Raw genomic sequence first — 20,750 nt, 5'->3', positions numbered from 1 at the left:
TGAAATCCTTAAATGAAAGACCCTACATAAACAACAAATATGGTATTCTAGTGACAGTAAATAATCAAAAGAAAGTAACTTGGGGCTAAAGTGTCAAGTTTAATCCTTTGCATTCTTTTGTCTCCAAGCAGAACCAGGGTGAGTGTATCTTTCCCCAAACTTCCTGAGAACCACACACTAAAGAATTGGGAATTCTGTTTAGTTCTACAGAAGAGTTAAGCAAATCACACCAGTACTCCAGTGCATGGCTCCAAGGAGTCTAGGTACATCAAAGAAGATGTTCAGACCACTGAGCCATGCCCTCCAGCTGTCCTAGGAAAACATTTCTTAGACTAAAAATGAACATCTTACTTGTCATCATTGGGCATCATGTAGCTTCCAGGAAAGCAAAGGCTGGTACTTCTTTTAATTTGTTTTGCTATTGTTAAACTTTGTTGGTTCTTGTGGTCTACTTTATTTGTGTGTGAGAGAGGCTTAAAAAATACATGTTTTCACTTTATCTCTCTTTTGGTATTTATTTTCTTGGGGTCAATCTTATTTAAGGACAATTGGGGATTGCCCAATGGTCAGTAGAGTCATGAGACTGCTATCTAATTTTCCAGTAGGAGGATAAGGTTCAGTAACTGTTTCCTTCTGAAAACTGCCAACCTGTGGGAATTTCCAGTCCCAATTTTTAGGTGTTATCTTTAATTTTGTGGAAAATATCATTTTGGCCCTTTGATGTTCCAGAGCACCTCTACCTTCTGCTATTTCACCCTGTGTGTTGATTGAGACTTTACCAGTATAAAGATGTAACAGCTGGAGCACAGCATTAATAAAAAACAGAAAAAACATCTGAATTCGCTTAAGCCTCTGGACGTCTGCCTCTTCCCTTGTAGCTAATCCAGTATGCATGCATGAGTTCTGGGTACCAGGTTAGAGAATAAAATGTCCTAGGACATTGGTGTCTAAAATATTTTCCTTCTTCATAGTATCAGAAAAGATGAAATCATTCAAAAGACATTTTTCCCTCTGTCGACTAACAACTGTGCAATAGGAATTAGGTTAAGTTCTGAACCAGCGCTTCGGTAAAGCAAATGCCCAATCAGATTCATAGCGTTGGTGACATTCCTTCCCCCAACCCTCTTTGATGGCAGTTTTGACAATGGAAACATTAGAAATATGCACCATTGCGTAAAAAGCTTTTTTATCTTGGGACCAAAAGAAATGCTTTTATGGTTATAAATACACTAAAAGAAACCTCAAGAAAACCTGGAGCAAATTAGTCAATTGCTGTCAAAATGACAGAGGCTGGTATATTTGCCTTCTTACTGTCACTCCGTGGCTGCAACCTTCTCAGTTCTTTTCTAATAGCTTTGCTCCACTTAACTTACAATATTCACTATATTTTTATTTTTGGATATTAGGCATTCTTTACTTTTATCATTTGACATGCTAGCTGAATATTTGGACTAAGATGATTTTTGCCCCAAAATGATATAAAGAGGGGAAGTATACCATTGCCATTTAAATCCTAGTCTTCTCTGAAAGTAAAACTGAGTGTCAACAATATTCTCTTTAAAGAAATAAAAAATCTCTGCGCATGAAATCTGCTTTGCATCATCTTGAATCTTTGAGTATCTGTGGTCTCCTATCAGTTCACAAAATACATACTTGTTCTGATATTCAAGACCCAGGAAACCACCTTCTGTTTCCAAACTGGGTGACATTGAAATTCTTTCCCCTTGCCCACTCATCTGAAATTAAAGTTTTGGAAGTTACTGGTGGCCTGACAGTGCCCATGTGGGGCAATTAATAATAGAAGACAAATACCTCTAAGGAATGCTTGCTCAAAACAACTTGGTTCCAAATGTTTTGAGGGACAGGAGAAGTCCTGGGCTGAACATGAGTCCAACAGCATATTTTCCTGGTTGCTTGCCCTGCTCTCTCACATGGCTCAGTCTGCATTCCACTATTCGTATATTCTTTCTTTCGACTATACTCAAATGCATGGGCTTTTGGTCAGCATTATGATTCAGAGATGTTCTAAACACCAAAAACCTTAAAAATAATCAAACATATTCTGGGTAATAGTACATTTCAATGAAAACATAAAAGTTTAATAAACGAATTTTCCTGCTGAAACTTTTTCCTCCTTGCCTCCGTTGGTCATTATCTCCTTCCTTAAACATTTATTGGTTCCACTTTCTCTCTTCTTTTTTATATTGATTCTTATAAGAATCTGAGATATGCCATTATTTTGATATGGATATTTTAGATGTAAAAAATGTTCTTCTTGGGGACTTGTGACTTTTCCATCTTGTCATTGATTGACATTAAGATTTATTAGGGCTTTAGCAACAAGCTTACCCTTTAGGTTTCTTTATTAATACTAAGAAGGTCTTAATTATAATCTTATCTGAGGTATTATGCTATGTAAAACCCAGAACACAGAGCAATTTAATAGGACCCATTGCGGCAATATGAGCATAATTATGCTCACAGATGTACTTCAACATGACCTAGTAGGGATAGAAGTTGGATTAAGAATTATAACCCAACTCTTCTTGCTCTTAGTTACTCATTCAAGAAGTATTTATTGAAAAGATAGCCCTATGTGGCCATATCTTAGAGCAAGTCCTTATGTACACGTAAGAATCACATAGAAACTGTCAAATCTCCTAGACTAGATCATGGGATATGCAAAAATACAAAGACCTCTTCATATCATCTCCTATCATTGTCATATGAGAAGATGACATGAAGTTCAAAATATCAGTACTCTTCATGTCAAGCCTATCAGAATGAATTTGGGGAGATAAAAAAATTAGTTTAATCAAGTAGAAAATACAGGGGGAAAATCCATAATTTTTTATATATTGTGAAATTATATTGTCATTAGAGAGTAATGAAGAGATCAATATCGTGATTATGGGTCTGAGGATCCATGTGCCTACTGAAAGGCAAAAATGCTGAAGAGACTTTAATCTCTGAATGTGAAGCAAGTTTAGACTTAAGCATATGGATATGCAAAGATAGCAGTTATATTTATATGAATTAATATTTACATTTACTGGTCTCAAATATATGTCTACGTTTAGCATTTATTATCTCTAAAAAACTTATAATTTAAATAGAAGGTGCATTGAAGAAATAAAAACAAATATACTCTCTGAGGATACAACGGTGACAAAGGTCTATCTATCCTCTTGCTCGTGGAGTTAATCTCATCAGAGAATACAAGAGAGTAAAGGTTTTCCTTCATTAGTCCATATTTTATTGACTTAATAGGTAAGAAAAATATAAGGACATGCAATTTGGTAGAACAGGCTACAGAACATATAAACAAGGCTGTCCAGTAAGTTCTTTTATTTCTCTGAGCCTCAGTTTCCTCATCCATAAAAATGCGTTGATTTACCTACTCTTTAAGCTTACTTCCAGTTCTACAGTCTAAGGCTATATTGGATATGTATATTAATAAAATACACAAGCACACATAAATGAAAAGATAAGTATAAGATGATATTGTTACCCTGGGTGTAGTCAAAGGAGCAGAAGGTGGACAGTCGCTGAAAGGTGTTTATGGAGAATCCAGTGCTGATGATTCACATCACCTTTGTCATTTTAGAAAGGAGAGCTTGGAGGAGAAGCAGAATGTTCAGAGATGGTTAGAATATTTGGCCAAAAGCTGACAGGTTGATATGGAGAGAGCAGCATGGGCAAAATCAAAACTGGGTGAGAATACTCAATGTATTTAGGGAATGGGTGAGTAAAAGAAAACATACAAAGAAAAAGTTGGGGGAGGATGAAGCTGGAAAACTGATTATGAGAGAGTTACAGCAGTCTTATATGTTTTGATAAGGATCTTTAATTTATCTTAGTAGACAATGGGTAAACATTAACAGTTTAAGCAAAAAGTTAAGGTAGTAAAAGATAACTCGGGTAAAGGAAGGATGGTTAGATTTGAATTTGTTATCTAGGTCAGGGTTGCCATAATAGTATGCTCAACTTTGGTCCACTGGAACAAAGTAAAAATATATTAGAACTAATATTTGTTATAATGCTTTATTTTTTACTTAAGAAATTAGCCTTTTGGGCCAGGTGCGGTGGCTCTCACCCGTAATCCCAGTACTTTGGGAGCCCAAGGTGGGTGGATCACTTGAAGTCAGGAGTTTGAGACCAGCCTGGTCAACATGGTGAAACCCCATCTCTACTAAAAATACAATAAATTCGCCGGGCGTGGTGGCAGGCACCTGTAATCCCAATTAGGCAAGAGAATCGCTTGAACCCAGGAGGTGGAGGTTGCAGTGAGCTGAGATCACGCCATTGCACTCCCGTCTGGCCAACAAGAGTGAAACTCTGTCTCAAAAAAAGAAATACGCCTTTGTAATATTGCCTATACAGATTAGGTGTAATATATATGCATCATTTATAAATTAATAGACATATATTGCTGTGTACTCTTTTTTTAAATTGAGGGTCATGAGAAAATTAAGTTTGGAAATAGGATTTGTCTAGATAGGTGATCTTTACCTTGAGATCATTGACCCATTTTGGAATGTGATAATATCTATGGATCTTCAGTCAAAATATTTCCCATTTTATGTATTTTTATTTGTTTGAAATATAAACTAAAAGGAGAAAAGACATATTTAAATATAATATTTTAAGTACAATTTTAGCAGGTTTATAAAACATCTGAAGCCAAAATAATGAGAGTTTGATATGTGGTTAAGGAAGTTTGGGGTGGAGAAAATAGAAAAATTAAAGAAATATTTATACAGTCAGCAGAGATTTGTTAATAAATTGGGTTTTGTGAGTGGCGAAAAGAAGTAGCTGTGGTTAAATCTCACATTTCTCCTTTGAGCTTATGTAGAGACAGATGGTGATATTACATTAGATAGAACAGAGAAGCATGTTTTGGGGGTATATGAGTTGGGTTTGGGATATTTTGAGTTTGTGAAATTGGAGAATACCAGCGGGAGTGAAAAGATCTGGGGATTTAGGAAAACAGTGAATTTGGAGCTATATATTTGAAAATGAATTGCACATATATAATAAAATCATGGACAAAGATGAGATCCCCACAAACAAAATGAAATGTCCCAAGAGCATGCAAAACGTGAGAAATGATGAGGGTTCTAGTAAAGAATCCTAGTAAAAACCACGTTTAAGGGGAGGTCAAGTAGGAGGATGGAGAGTAAAAGAGAGAGACAATACAGGGAAGGAAGAAGAGAACTAGCGTAATAACATCATAAATGAGTCAGTAGAGTAGACCATCTGTGAATATAAGGCCAACATGTTCAAATGCATAGACATCAATTAGTAAGAAGCTATTAGGTTTAAGGATCCTAAAAAGAACATTCTCAAAACTTTAAAAGACAATTTGTTATGACCAAAGAATAAAAAAGTAAACAGAAAATGTAGTTTATGTTTTAAGAAGATGGATGGTAAAGGAAAGAAATACATTAGGTTAGCACCTAGACAGAGAGGAAGAATCAGGTAATGTTTGTCTGTCTGTATTAAATAATTGAGCACATTATCCATGAGCTTTTAACTGTGAATCTCTGGATATATAACTCTTATTGATGGCAACTTCACTCCCATAGCTTTATTTGATTAATGATGCTTATTCTTCAAGTCTTAGCTAAATAGTTTATTCTTTTTAGGATGCCTTCTCTGACTTCTTGAAATGGGTTAGAACTCTAGAATCTCTTTGGTATTCACCTGTATGTAGCTCCCTCTAGCTTGTATTTCATGGAATTAATTATACTGGCCCATTGTAAGTTTTCAGTAAATGACAGCTATTACATTGAGTCGTAGGTGTCCTTGAGACTTCTAAGCAGAGCTATCAAATACATAGTCGGATTTATAATCTTGGACCTCAGAAGAAATGGCTAGTTGGAGATGACATTTGTGGGAGACAGACAAAAAGAGACAATTGGAGCTACTGGTTTTAATAAGATCCCTAATAAGACAGTGGGATATAAGGAAGCCTAGGATTGAGCCTTGGCCCACACAGTTAAGCAACACTGTAATCGAAGATGATTGTCCAAAGGAAGGGAGAAGCCAATGAGTTCCAATCCCTACTTGTTTATTTTTGTTTCTGTTTCCTGTGCTTTCGGTGTCATATCCAAGAAATGGCCAAGACCAATGTTATGAAGCCCCCTCCCCCAGCAATCTTTTCTTCTGGGAATTTTATAATTTCAGGTCTTAGGTTTTAAGTCTTTAATCCATTTTGAGTTGATTTTTGTGTATGGTGTAAATTAAGAGTTCAATTTTATTATTTTGCATGTGGACCCCTGTTTTCCTACCACGATATGTTGAAGAGACTATCCTTTTCCCATTGTGTATTCTTTATATTCTTGTCAAAGAGCAGTTGACTTTATATGCATGCGTTTATTTCTAGACATTTCTCTGTTCTGTTCTATTGGTCTATATGCCTGTATTAATGCCAGTATCATATACTTTTGATTACCAGAACTTTGTAATATGTTTTGAAGTCAGGAAGTGAGTTGCCTTCAACTTTTTCTTTTGCTTGATTCTTTTGGCTATTTGGGGTCCTTTGTGATTCTACATGCATTTTATGATTTTTTTTTCTATTTCTGAAAAAATTAACATTGGGATGTGGATAGAAATTGCACTGAATCTGTAGATGACTTTGGGTAAATGGATACTTTAACAAAATTAAATTTTCCAATCCATGAACATGGAATGCCTCCCTATCTTTGTCTTGATTAATATCTTTCAACACTACTTAGTTTTTAGCGTACAAATATTTCACCTTGTCTTAGTCTGTTTTGTATTGCTATCACAGAATATCTGAGACTGGGTAATTTATAAAGAAAAGTTTATTTAGCTCATGGTTCTGTACTCTATGAAGTTCAAGGGCACTAGCTTCTGGTGAGTGCTTTTATGCTGCATAATAACATGATGTAAGGTTAAAGGGGAAGCAGGTTTGTATGAAAAGGGACCAAACACAAGGGAAAACCGTGCCTTATAACAACTTACTCATGCAAGAACTCATTTATTACCACAAAAGTGAGAACTCACTCATTCCTGCAAGACGGCATTTAATTTATTCATAAAGGATCCACCTCCATGACCCAAACATCTCTCACTAGATTCCATTTCCCAACACTGCCACATGCAATTAATTTTCAACATGAGTTCTGGCAGGGACAAATCACATTAGAATTATGGCACACATCTTGGTTAAGTTTATTCCTAAGCTGTTTTTTTTTTTTTTTTTTTTGATGCTATTATAAATGAAATTGTTTTAATTTTCTTTCTTGGTTATGTTATAAATCCATAGAAATTCAACTAGTTTTGTGTGTGCAATTTTGTATTCTTGTAAATTTGCTGAATTTATTTACTTTTAAAAGTTTTTTGTGATATTTTTAGGGTTTTCTACGTATAAAATGATGTCACCTGCAAAAAGTCATCATTTTACTTCTTCCTTTCAGAGTTGATGGCTTTCATTTATTTTTCCTGCTTAATTGCTGTAGGATTTCCAGTGTTATGCTGAAAAGCTTTTAAATTGTGCACATTGCGGATGTTAGCTGTGAACTTTTCAGTATGGCCTTTATTATGTTGAGGCAATTTCCTTCTATTCCAATTTTTTTTTTTTTTTTTATATTTTTTTTTTTTTTTTTTTTTTTTTTTTTTTTTTTTTTTTTTTGGCTATAAAAGAGTGTTGAATTTTGCCAAAGGGTCTTTCTGCATCTATTCAGAGGATCATGTTATTTTTATCCTTCATTCTGTTAATAAGATTTATCACTTTGATTGTTTTTTGTATGCTGAGCCATCCGTGAACCTTAGGGATAAATCCCACTTGGCGATGGTGTATAATCCTTTTAATATCCTGTTGAATTCAGTTTATTGCCTTTTGCTGAGGATTTTTTTTCATCCATATTAGGAATATTGGCCTGTAGTTTTATTTTCTTGTAGTGTTTTTGTCTGGTCCTGGTATGGGAAAAATGCTAGCCTTATAAAATGAGTTTGGAAGTGTTTTCTCTTGTTCAAGGTTTTGCATGAGTGTGAGAGGATTGGTGTTAATTCTTCTTGAGTGTTTGGTGGAATTCACCAGTGAAGCCGCCTGGTCCTGGACGTTTTGTTGCTGTTATTGTTGGGAAGGTTTTGAATACGGATTCTTTCTCATTACTAGTTATATGTCTGTCCAAATGTTCTATTTCTTCAAAATTCAATTTTATATTTTTCTAGGAATTTATCTATTTCTTCTATGTTATCCAATTTGTGGGTGTATAATTCTTCATAGTAGTTTCTTATAATTCTTTATAGTTCTATGGCATCAGGTGTAACATCCCACTTTCATTACTGACTGTATTGATTTGAGTCTTCTGTCTTTTTTTCTTAGCTAGTATAGGTAAAGTTTTAACAAACTTCTTCATTTCATTAATTTTTTCTGCTCTTTTTATATTCTATTTCACCTATTTCACCTGCTTTAGACTTTATTATTTCTTTCCTTCTGCTAACTTTGGACTTAGTTTGTTCCTTTTCTAGTTCCTTGAGGTGAAAATTATGTTGGTTATTTAATATTTTTCTTTATTAATATAGGCATTTACCACTATAAACCTCCCTCTTAGTACAGCTTTATTGCATCCTGTATGTTTGATATGTTGTATTTTAATTTTCATTTGCCTCAAGATACTTTCTAATTTACCTCTTGGTTTCTTTTTTGATCTATTGGCTGTTCAAGAGTGTGTTGTTTAATTTTCACGCATTTGTGACTTTTCCAATTTTCTGTCTGTTACTGATTTCTAGTTTATTTATACTGTAGTCAGAAAAGTTAACTGGTATGATTTGAATCTTCCTAGAATTTTAAAGATTTGTTCTGTGGCCTAAATTGTGACCTGCAATGGAGAATGATCCATGAGCACTTCAGAAGAGTTTGTATTCTGCTGTTGTTAGATGATATATTCTAGTTTTGTCTACTAGGTCCCTTTCATCTAGAGTGTTGTTCAAGTCCTGTTTCCTTATTGATCTTCTGTCTGGATGTTCTTTCCATTATTGAAGCTGAAGTTAAAATCTCCTATTATTAATTGTAATTTATTTCTCCCTTCAGTTCTATTAATGTTTGCTTCATATATTTGAGTGCTCTGATGTTGGCTGCATGTCTACTTAGAATTTTTATATGTTCCTGGTGAATTGAACCACTTACCATAATATAATGTCGACATTTGTCTGTTGTGACAGTTTTTGATTTACAGTCTATTTTTTCTGCTATAAGTATGGCCCTTTTAGCCTTTTTTGGTTACAATTTTCACGGAATATTTTTTCCATCTCTTTACTTCAGCGTATATGTGTCTATAAATCTAAAGCAAGTTTCTTGCAGACAGCATATGGTTGAATCATATTTAAAATCCATTCAGCCTTTTTATGTCTTTTAATTGGACAATTTTATCCATTTACATTTAAAGTAATTACCAATGGGGTGGATTATTATTACATTTTGTTAACTGTTTTATGTCTGTCTCTTAGTTTTTTTGTCCTTCTCCTCTCTTGCTATCTTCCTTTGTATTTTATTTATTTGTCATAATTATGTGCTTTGATTATCTTTTCCTTTTCTTTTTGTATCTTCTATAGGTATTGTCTCTGTGGTTATCATAGGGCTTACATAAAATATCTTATAACCATGTATTCTAAGGTAATAACAACTTTAATTACATACACAAGCTCTGTACTTTTAATTTTCCCATTCTGGAACACTTTATGTTATTGATATCACAAATTACAACTTTGTGTATTTTATACCTATTTTACATATTTTATATGCTATAGTTTTTTATACTTATTTTTAACTTCTATACCAAAACCAAAATTGATTTATGCACTATTACTGTATAAGTGTATTCTGTGTCTGTCTATATATTTACTTTTACCCACTAGTTTTATACTTTTAGATACTTTTGTGTTTCTGTCTGGCATCTTTAATTTCAGCTTGAAGGATTCCATTTAGCATTTCTTGGAAGGCAAGTCTGGTGGCCATGACATTTCTTAGCATTTCTTTATCTGAGAAATTTTTTATTTTCCCTTATTTTTGAAGCATAATATTGCTGGCTGTAATATTCTTGGTTGACAGTTTTTTTTCTTTTAGCACTTTGAATTCATTACCCATACCTCCGTTCTTTAGGGTTAGTTTTAGAGACTTATTTTATTCATTTGAATGGGCTATGTCTTCTGTTTCTTCATGTGCCTCATGACTTTGTGTTGCAATCCACACACTTTAAAAAACAGCCTTCTCTCCCAGTCTTTATGGAACAGCTTCATACAGGAAAAGACCTTTACTAATTACTCTGGCTGGAGAGTATGGGAACTTCTCTCTCTCTCTCTTTTTTTTTTTTTTTTTTTTTTTTGTGGATGCATCTTCCCTGGATTGTACAAGTAAATTCCTGATTTCAGGGATTTGCTGGTTTCCGTTAATGGCATTTATAATATCTTGTTCCCTCTGGTGTCTGCCTATGGTACTGTGGTTATGTGGAGCTATTGCAAATTCTTTTGTTTGCTTTCAGTGTCCCCCAGGCTTCTAAAATATACTAGATCTCATCAGTGATACAAATTGGGTGAGACATAAAACAGTTTCTTGGGTAGTTCTCCTAAAAGCTGGAATGCTGGATCTATACTCCACTCCCCTGTCCAATGGAAAGGGCCGTTAAGTTGCTTTAACTTCTGTCTGTTGTACCTCCACATCCTCTGGAACAACAGCAAATCATCCAGGTTCCTTTTGTTCTTGGTGGCTCCAAGCATCTAGAGTATGCCAGGTCCCATCAGCACTCTGATATAGATGAGACAGAAATAAGTTCCTTGGACAGTCCCCTTGAAAAACTGGAATGTTGGATGCACACTCCAACTCTTTCCCTCTCCAGGGAGAATCCAGGAGTTGGGGATGTTCTCCTGACTATTCCACACTGAGCTGGGGAAAAGGACTATGGCAAATGAGTGCATACTAGCCCAGTCTGTTGCCTTTGTTATCAGTATTGTCAACCCTGATGCCCTCTCCTGCATATCTTAAATTTAAGCAAGATAGAGCCAATCCCTTGGGCAGTGCCTCAACTGCAAAGTATGATCACTGGATGTATGATCTGGCCTTCTTTTTTCTCCCCAGGAAGAAGTTAACACCTGGCAGTTTTCTCCCATATCAGTGCACTGTGGCAGGGGTAGGGACTATCATGAGTACTGTGAATTTTTCTACCGGTGTTGATGTGGCTGAATTTGCATTTGCCTGGGGTTCAGGAGCCTCTTAACAGGTTTCTGGATTTTTCTCAGAGGGAATCAATCTGTGTATTGTTCAGTGTATTTGCGGAGGATCTGGGGTTTCCTATTCCGCATTGCTGATATCACTTCTTATTTTACTATTTATATTTGGAAAATTTTAGCAATCACTTTTTTAGGAAGCGTATGATTAATATTTGATATCACTTAAAAACTTAAAGTAAAAAATATTTTAAACTGCCTTTATTATTTTAATGTTTATTTAGTTTTTTAAAAGTACTTTAATTATACTGACAAATATTCCCAAATGCTTAAGGGGATTTTCTAATATAATACATTAAACTTTTTCTAAAGATTAGTTTTCCCTAAAGTCTTAACACTTTTATTTTGTATGTTATAACTTTATGAGATTTTAAAACTTAAACATCAATTATTTAATTAAACATTGTAAATTCGGAATCATAAGACTGATTAGCCAAATTCATTTTATATTGCATTTAAATATCAAATGCCTATCTTTTAGGACCACAAATTCATAATTCTACTAACAATTAAAAAATGGAAAGTGATTATGTACAGCTCTTTCAAGCACTTGTTATCAGATATTTTCTCAGGTATCTTGCCCCCTACCTACCCAAATTGTAACTTATTCCTTTATGGGACTGCGCTTAATCTAGCATGACTTGGCTTTAGTGAAATGTGATGTTTTCTATTGATCAGAAATTGGTTTCCCATCTCTTGAGACTGGATTTTCTCTTAGTCATGTTCTACACTTTGTGGCTTGAAAAGCAAGCTCCTTTGATTTCAGATTCTCAGGCTTCTTTTCTGCTATCAGACAGCAGCAGGGACTTCAAGTCCCTGCTGAAGGGAATTTTGCTCTTGTAACTGGCAACAGTATCCCTGAACTTGATCTCTTTCATGGGATGCCAGTGGAATGGTTTAGGTGGTTTTGATGTTTTCAAGAGTAACATTCATCATCTTTCTGGCTCTTCTGGCACTGAAGAGTTCTAAGAGTGGCCACTCTCCCCTTCTGCCCCTTCAGTGGCAGATGGACTTCAACTCCTCCAGATTGAAGTAGGCAGAGACATATCTTCAGCATACTTTGCACATCTCTCCAATGTCCTTTTGAAAATCTTAGCTTACCATAAAGCTACCCATGCAGCCCCATTATATTCTTTAGTATTTCTTTTTCTTTCTTTTTAGTTTTTTCTACCATTTTCACAAAGTTTGGTTGACATTTGTTTCAGATTCGCAATATTCTGTACACTCTCATATCATTAACAAATAATTATTTGTTGATATAAATATAAAATGAATATTTTAATTTTTGTTTCCTTTTCATGCCGATATATACAATGGACTTTAAGGCACCCTAGGAATATACCTGATAGATGTGACTTTAGCAGGATTAGACCTTGATCCTTCCCCTCCACATTAATTATATCATTGTTAAATTTCGTTCCTCTAAAAATTCCTCTGGTATCATTATCTGCAGCTTCCATATTTACAAAACCAGAGTCTTACATAAATAAAAAAATCTTTATCTCTTATCACATGTGAGATTTTCTAAATGCAGCTAATTTTTTCTCATTTGTTAAATAATCTTCGTGTATTATTTGTTCTCCTAAGCACATAAAATGCTAGTAGGTAGTTAGAAAAGCAATATAATATTAGAAAAACAATTTAGGCTAATTCTTTTTTAGCATATGTAAGATTATAATAAAAAAGATGTTTCAGATTGAGCACGGTGGCTCACACCTGTAATCCCAGCATTTTGAGAAGCCAAGGTGGATGGATCACTTGAGCCCAGGAGTTCGAGACCAATATGAGCAACATGGCAAAACCCGATTTCTACAAAAAATACAAAAATCATCCAGGCATGGTGACACACCTGTAGTCTCAGCTACTCGAGAGACTGAGGTGGGAGGATGACTTGAGCCTGAAAGGTTGAGACTGCGTGAGCTGTGATCATACCACACTGCCCTCCAGCCTGGGTGACAGAGTGAGATCAAAAAGAAAGAAAGAAAGAAAAAATGTTTCAGAAGAGTGCCTGACTATTCTAAAACCATGTATTCTAAAACCATGTATTCTAAAATAAGTGCTGTCATAAGAATATGACTATTCTAAAGCCATGTATTCTAAAATAAGTACTGTAAGGCATTTATAAGAAGGAGATGTGGTATCAGGGTGAACATGACATATCTGGCCTCAAGGAAGAAGCAAGAGTAAAGCCAGTGGAAGGAAAGTGAGATGCAGAGAAGCAGAGTAACAAGGAATATGAACAAAGACTTGAAGATCTGAAAGCATAAGGTGAGATTTGGAAAAAGTTGACCTATTTGGCTAGACTGGAGCATTTGAAGTGGGTTGATGTAAGATGTAAACCTGTATGAGTTCAGGTGCAAAAGGAACAGAATCCCAGAAATGGTTGAAATGTTGATGCTTAGAGTACTGAAGCCTGAATGACACTGATCCCCGTGAAAGAAAACTTTTGGTATGTAGAGAGACCATGTGGTTAAAGAACAGCTTTGGCTCTGTGATATTTAACATCACCTGGTGTTAAGCCATTTCATTTGAGATCGCTTACAAACTGGAAACAAGACAGACTGGATGAAAGAGACTGTTCAGGGGTTTATCTGTGAACATACTACAGCCATTTTAATACACTCATTATGTCTTGCTTGTATAAATTTTTAAAAAAATTGTTGATCTTCCTTCTCATCCTCATACTGCTTTGCTGCCCACCTGGAAGGTTATGGTGCTCATACAAAAAGGGCTCGTGTCATCCTCAGCATCTCAAGAGTCAAAGATGGATCTTATATTAAATCTGAGTTTGGCTTGCATGGAGAGATGAAGAGATGTTCTCGTCCAAGTTTGGCAGCCGGTTAGATGTTGAGGTCCCAATGTTTCAAACGCAGCTCAAAACCCTTTAGTGTTTTGAGTTTGGCTCTTGGCAAGGCATGATTTCCTGTTTCTAAGAAAAAAGACACATGAGAGAGCCTTAATAAAGCTTCTTGGACATCAAAACAACATTTTGATGAATTAATTGTAAATGAATCAGAAACATATGGATTCATTCTCTTGAGACACACACATGCTTAAAAAGAGGGGGGAAGGGTTGTTGCTCAGGGCTAAATGTGTTTTGGGTTTTATCAAATGAAGAATGCTTAGGGGAAAAAAAAGTAAAAAGGATGAATTGGAACTTCTGCTTTATCTTTAAATAGACAAACCATTTACAGCCTTATTTGCTGCCACCTATTGTTGTTCCTGAAGAAATTCAACAGTGATGACAAATCACAACCAGCCAGGCCTCACAGTTTGTATCAGTACATTGTATAGTTAGTCATAGAAGCTTGAAACCCAGGGCGAGGCTTTGGGAGTTTAGGAGAGAATAGGTTTTGTTTTCATGTTATTAACAGAGTTCAGGTCAGACTGTCTGATAAGAATTGTTTTCTCTTACAAATCACTTGTAAATCTACTCTTTTATCGAATACTTCTTTCTCTTAAACATCCTCTGAAATAGAGAATGGTTTTCTGAAAATTCTATTTTCAAAACAAATGGAACCACAATAAGATATTACTTCACTTGCACTAGGATGACTGTTATCTAATAAACATAAAATAACAATTGTTTTAAAGGATGTGGAGAAATTGGAACCCTTCTGTACTGTTGGTGGGAGTGCAAAATGGTGCAGCCACTATGGAAAATAGTACCATATGATCCAGCCATCTCACTTCTGAGTATAAACACAAAATAATCAAAAGCAGGGACTTGAAACGTGCACACCCATGTTTGTAGCAGTATTCTCTACAGTAGCCAAAAGGTGGAAACAAACCAGGTATCCACCAACAGATGAATGGATAAACAAAATGTAGTTTCTATATACAATGGAGTATTATTCAGCCTTAAAAATAAATAAAACTTTGACATATGCTACAACATGGATGAACCTTGAGGACATTATGCTAAGTGAAATGAGCCAGTTCAGAAAGACAAATACTGTATGATTCTATTTCTATGAGGTACAGAGAGTAGTCAAATATATAGAAACAGAAAGTAAAATGGTAGTTCCCCCAGGGACTGGCTTGGGGAGGGGGTAATGAGGAATTGTTGTTTAATGGGTACAGGGTTTCGGTTTTGCAAGATGAAAGCATTCTGGAGATTTGTTGCACAACAATGTGAATAAGCCTAACATTACTGAACTGCAAATTTAAAAGATAAGATGGCAAATTGTGTGTTATAGTTCTTGACCACAACAAAATTAAAAAACAACTAATGAAACTTTATTTGCATATTGTTGGACAGAGTAGTCTCCAGAATATGTGACTCCTGCAATCTCAGGAATTTTGTCTTATGCCTCTATGGAGTATGATTTCTGGACTAGAAGAATTTGGTTTGACCTGCGAGTAGATGAATACACATGTGGGCACACATACACATGCACAAACACATATCTCCTGCCCCAATCCCCTCATACTACAAGTTCTGTGACATTTCCCAGTACATTCCACTGGTCCTAGAGACTGTGCTTAGTGTCAATTTTAATGAACCGTCACCTGGAAATTGATTTTGTGCTTGGAGGAAGGAGAACATTTTGATTTGCCAAGTTCCACTCATTTGAGGGTATTTCTATATCTGCTCATTATCATGGAACACAGGTAAATTCCCGACAAAATCACCTACATCCAGAGAATAAAGGAGAATAGTATAGTTTGGTCAAACTTCATGAATAGCATTCTTGCCACTGCATAGAATACACTTTCCCCTTGGGGTTTCTTTTCAGCATGTGCCCAGGAAGAGAAATAAGATGTATGGTTTGTGGATTATATGTTTGATTTATATTATTCCTCACTCCAAAAATGATTTGAAATTATAAGTCACAAATAAGGGAGAGTGAAAAAGAGGAGAACAAGTTGGAGCTAGGGTTAAGATTAGTATAAAACACATGCAATAGACACTATATTATTGCTAGAGAGAGGCCATAAATTTGAATGAGTTTTCTATTAACACAAGGAGGAAAATATACATTGTAAGATTTACAGAGATGAATTTTCTCTACCTGACAAAAGTTATCTTGAAATAGATACACAATGGAAATCTTCATCTGATTTTATTCTTCATCTTAATCCAGTTCAACAAAAAATTCATTTGGTGCTACCAAGTGGCTGAAAGACCCTTGGTTTACCAAGTTTGGCTACATTGGAGTGGATTCAGTCTAAGCATTATCTAATTTTTTGAAAGTGATCTGAATTTTTTATTTTCCTTTTACTTCCTCATTCTCCTCCATTTTTTATTATTAGTATCTCCTGGAAAGGAAATAAAGGTTGCATGAGAGGAGAAAAAATCAAGTATTTTTTTTTTTTTTCTATTTACCTGATTCCTGGAAAAAAAAAACCCTCAAAATCTCAATTTAGTCAGTACTAGATTCTTCTTGCCTAAAGTATTTGACTTGAGGTCTAAACAACTAAGTGGCTTAGGCATCTTCTCTCATCCTAAGAATCTCATGATTCACTGCTAGGTCAGCAACTTGGTAGACTGGCAAAGTAGAAATGGCATTAGATGAAGAGTTATCTGGGGCTAGTGCTTAAGTGACAAGTTAGCTTAGAATAGAATAATTTGACCATTGAAGCCTTGGCAGTGCCTCTTTGCTGGTCTTTAACACAGGAAAGGTGAACTAGGCAGTCTCTTTGGTCTTTCTCAGCCCTGCATTATATTAGTTGTTTAATTTTTCTACTCAGAGATGACTCAAGTACATGGAAATATACTTAGGTGTAGTGTTATCTTTCAATAGTATCTATTCAATAATCTCTAGCTACAAAATGTTGGTAATAAAAGATCCCTTAAAATGCTTCTGAGTTCTTTGGGGCAGAAGTCCAAGAAGAATGCTTTCTGTCATTAAAAGGGCAGGGGCATTGGTGAGGACCAGGGAGAGGAGGCTGGGATGTCACCCTAGGCTGAAAATGACTACTATATACACAATGGAACTTGGCAGTCTAGATTGTTTTGGCTTTATTTCCATTCACTTAAAACAAGTATGTGTGGGAAGGAGCTTGTGGGAAATGGGAGTGGAGGAGATATAATTTATTTTGGGTATTGTGTATTAGTCATTTTTTTGTCCACGAAGTCACCACCTGAAAGAAACAAGACAGCAATAGACGTCATTCATAAGCAATACGTTTTGTTTTAAGAGAGGCTTTTATGGATGTGATTAAGCCCTGTTAAACATCCTATGCCACTGGGGCCGGAAGCATTCTCATTGTGTATTCTCACTTGTGAAATGCATGACTCAGGAAATACATGAACTTTTAAAACTATTCTGGCTGAATCCATATATGCTTTGGAAACTAGGAAAGGGCGATAGAATAATCTGATCATTGAAGCCTTAATTATGTTAAAAACTGAGTCATAAATCACCCAGATAATTTCCATAATTTGCTCTATCTTATTTTGAAAGTAAATAATGTTGCTTTCACATTCAAAAGCAATTTTTTTACTTAACTGTAATACTTCAAATTCTGTCCACGGTAATTTACTGGTAGGTACATTTGGAGCAATCATTATACACACATTTACAGTAATTCTTCACAATGTTGCATGTAATGGTCTTAATCTAAAACTGGTGGACAGGATTATTTTTGGAGTAACCTCAGTATTTTGCTAGAAGGAAAATAAAAGTCTTTATAAAAAGAAAGAAAGAGCAAATAGCTTTTTATTAAAGTAAAGCCCTGGGTTAATACATGTATCCAGAGAACTTACTGACTAAACAGATACTGCAGAGGACAATCCGAAAGGGTGACAACAATGGATTGGGTATGTGATGTGAGTTTTTTTCCTTTTCAAATATGGCCATAATTATAAAATATTCCAGACTACATTGACACTCTAAATAATGAAACCCACATTTGATTTACATTTTCAAATTTAAAAACACTTTAACATTCTTTTGAGAAACAGCACATGGTAAATAACACCATTTTTTATAAACTTGAGTAAGTAGTGACTTGTCCTTCATTTGGGCATAAAAATCTCCATTACAGCCTAGAGGTATATATGCATCACATGATGTTTGTGAAATTAGTTCCAAATACTAGATTGATTTTTTTTACAACTGATTCTATCCACAGGGTATATAACTAAATGTATAATACAAAAATATTTAATTTGACCTACCACTCCTGAGTTTAACAAACACTGTCATGTAATGAAGATCCAAATCCAAAGACAATGGCAAAAGCCAGAACAAATAAATGAGGCCATGTATATCCAAAAATCAAAAGAAAGCACTTAACATGACTTGTAAGTTTAATGCTTTTATAAGTTTTTTATTGATTCAAAGAAAACCTCAAGTATAATAAGTTCTTGTAGAGGATCTGAGGTTCGTTGGCAGCACATGTTATCTGGGTACTCTTTGACATACTCAAGATATAAAATTGATGAGTGACTTTGTGGAGAGTAAGATACAAGGTGCTCCTGGAAGGTCTATTTTTCTAAAGGTTTCAGGCTATCTTCTGATTGATTTTTTGTGTGTGTGCCAATCCCTCATTGTATGATACTTGAAGGTATAAACAAATCTTTGAAAGGTTCATAAACTGAGAATTGTTCAAGGACCTTTCTAAGACTGAGCTTTGATTTCCAATAATTTGTTTACCTTCACCATCTATTCTGGAAGCATTGCATGTAGTTGAATTAAAAGTATATATCCTCTTATTTTTTTAATATTTAATTTTGTTAAAATATACATAAAATGTACCATCTTAGTCATTTTTAAGTGTATAATTCAGTGGCATGAAGCACATTCACGTTGCTCCAGAACACTTTTTATCCTACAATCAATCTCCAGAATCCTTTTCATCCTCCAAGACTAAAATTCTGTACTCATTAAACAATAACTCTGTATTCCCCTCGTACCCTTGTTAGCCCCTATTCTACTTTGTTTTTAGGGATTTGACTATACTAGGTACCTCATATAAATGGAATCATACAGTATTTGTCTTTTTGTGACTGGCTCATTTCACTTAGCATAATGTCATACAAATTCATTCATGTTATAGCGTGTGTCAGAATTTCCTTCCTTTTTAGGGCTGAATAGTAATATTTCATTGTATACATAAACCACATTTTGTTTATCCATTCATCTGTTGGTAGACACCTAGGTTGCTTCCACCTTTTGATTATTGTGAATAATGCTATTATTCACAGTAGGATGTGAACAAGAGTATATAAATCTCTTGGAGACCATATCATATATTTGTTTATTATACTTTAATTTCTGGGATACATGTGCAGAAGGTGCAGATTTGTAACATAGGTACACATATGCCATGGTGGTTTGCTGCACCCATCAACCCGTCATCTACATTAAGGTATTTCTCCTAATGCGATCCCTCCCCTAGCCCCCCACCAACCGACAGGCCCTGATGTGTGATGTTCCCCTCCCTGAGTCCATGTGTTCTCATTGTTCAATTTCCACTTATGAGTGAGAACATGCAGTGTTTGGTTTTCTGTTCTTGTGTTAGTTTACTGACAATGATGGCTTCCAGCTTCATCCATGTCCCTGCAAAGGACATGATCTCATCCTTTTTTGTGGCTGCATAGTATTCCATAGTTTATATGTGCCACATTTTCTTTATCCAGTCTATCATTGATTGACATTTGGGTTGGTTCCAAGTCTTTGCTATTGTGAACAGTGCCACAATAAACATACATATGCATGTGTCTTTATAGTAGAATGATTTATGCTTTTTTGGGTATATCCAGTAATGGGATTGCTGGGTCTAGTGGTATTTCTGGTTCTAGATCCTTGAGGAATCATCACACTGTATTCCATAATGGTTAAACTAATTTACACTCCCACCAACAGTGTAAAAGCATTCTATTTCTCCACATCCTCTCCATTCTCTGTTGTTTCCTGACTTTTTAATGATCGTCATTCTAACTGGCGTGAGATGGTATCTCATTGTGGTTTTGATTTGCATTTCTCTGATGAACAGTGACGATGAGCTTTTTTAAAGTGTGTTGGCCACATAAATGTCTTCTTTTGAGAAGTATCTATTCCTTTCCTTTGCCCACTTTTTGATGGGGTTGTTTTTTTTTTCTTGTAAATTTGTTTGAGTTCTTTGTAGATTCTGGATATTAGCTCTTTGTCAGATGGATAGATTGCAAAATTTTTTTCCCATTCTGTAGGATGCCTGTTCACTCTGATGATAGTTTCTTCTGCTGTGCAGAAGCTCTTTAGTTTAAATAGATCCCATTGGTCAATTTTGGCTTTTGTTGCCATTGCTTTTGATGTTTTAGTCATGAAGTCCTTGCCCATGCCTATGTCCTGAATGGTATTGCCTAGGTTTTCTTCTAGGCTTTTTATGGTTTTAGGTCTTGTGTTTAAGTATTTAATCCATCTTGAATTAATTTTTGTATAAGGTGTAAGGAAGGGGTCCAGTTTCAGTTTTCTGCATATGGCTAGCCAGTTTTCCCAACATCATTTATTAAATAGGGAATCCTTTCCCCATTGCTTGTTTTTGTCAGGTTTGTCAAAGATCAGATG

The 20,750-nt window shown here is 35.2% G+C and overlaps 1 long non-coding RNA gene across 2 annotated transcripts in view; it reads right to left on the bottom strand.

Moving 5' to 3' along the window:
- Positions 1–13,843: 13,843 nt before the first annotated feature.
- LOC108537860 (uncharacterized) overlaps positions 13,844–20,750 on the bottom strand; it is a 27,373-nt gene continuing 20,466 nt past the window's right edge. For both annotated transcript variants that reach the window (XR_001887937.1, XR_001887938.1), the window contains exon 3: positions 13,844–14,182. This is a non-coding gene — a long non-coding RNA (uncharacterized LOC108537860). The remainder of the gene's footprint in view (positions 14,183–20,750) is intronic.

This window comes from Rhinopithecus bieti, unplaced genomic scaffold (assembly GCF_001698545.2).
Source record: "Rhinopithecus bieti isolate Rb0 unplaced genomic scaffold, ASM169854v2 scaffold_315, whole genome shotgun sequence".
In the NCBI taxonomy this organism is placed as follows: Eukaryota; Metazoa; Chordata; class Mammalia; order Primates; family Cercopithecidae; genus Rhinopithecus; species Rhinopithecus bieti.
Note: the sequence above shows the minus strand (reverse complement) of the source record. Positions and strands in the feature narration are given on the sequence as shown.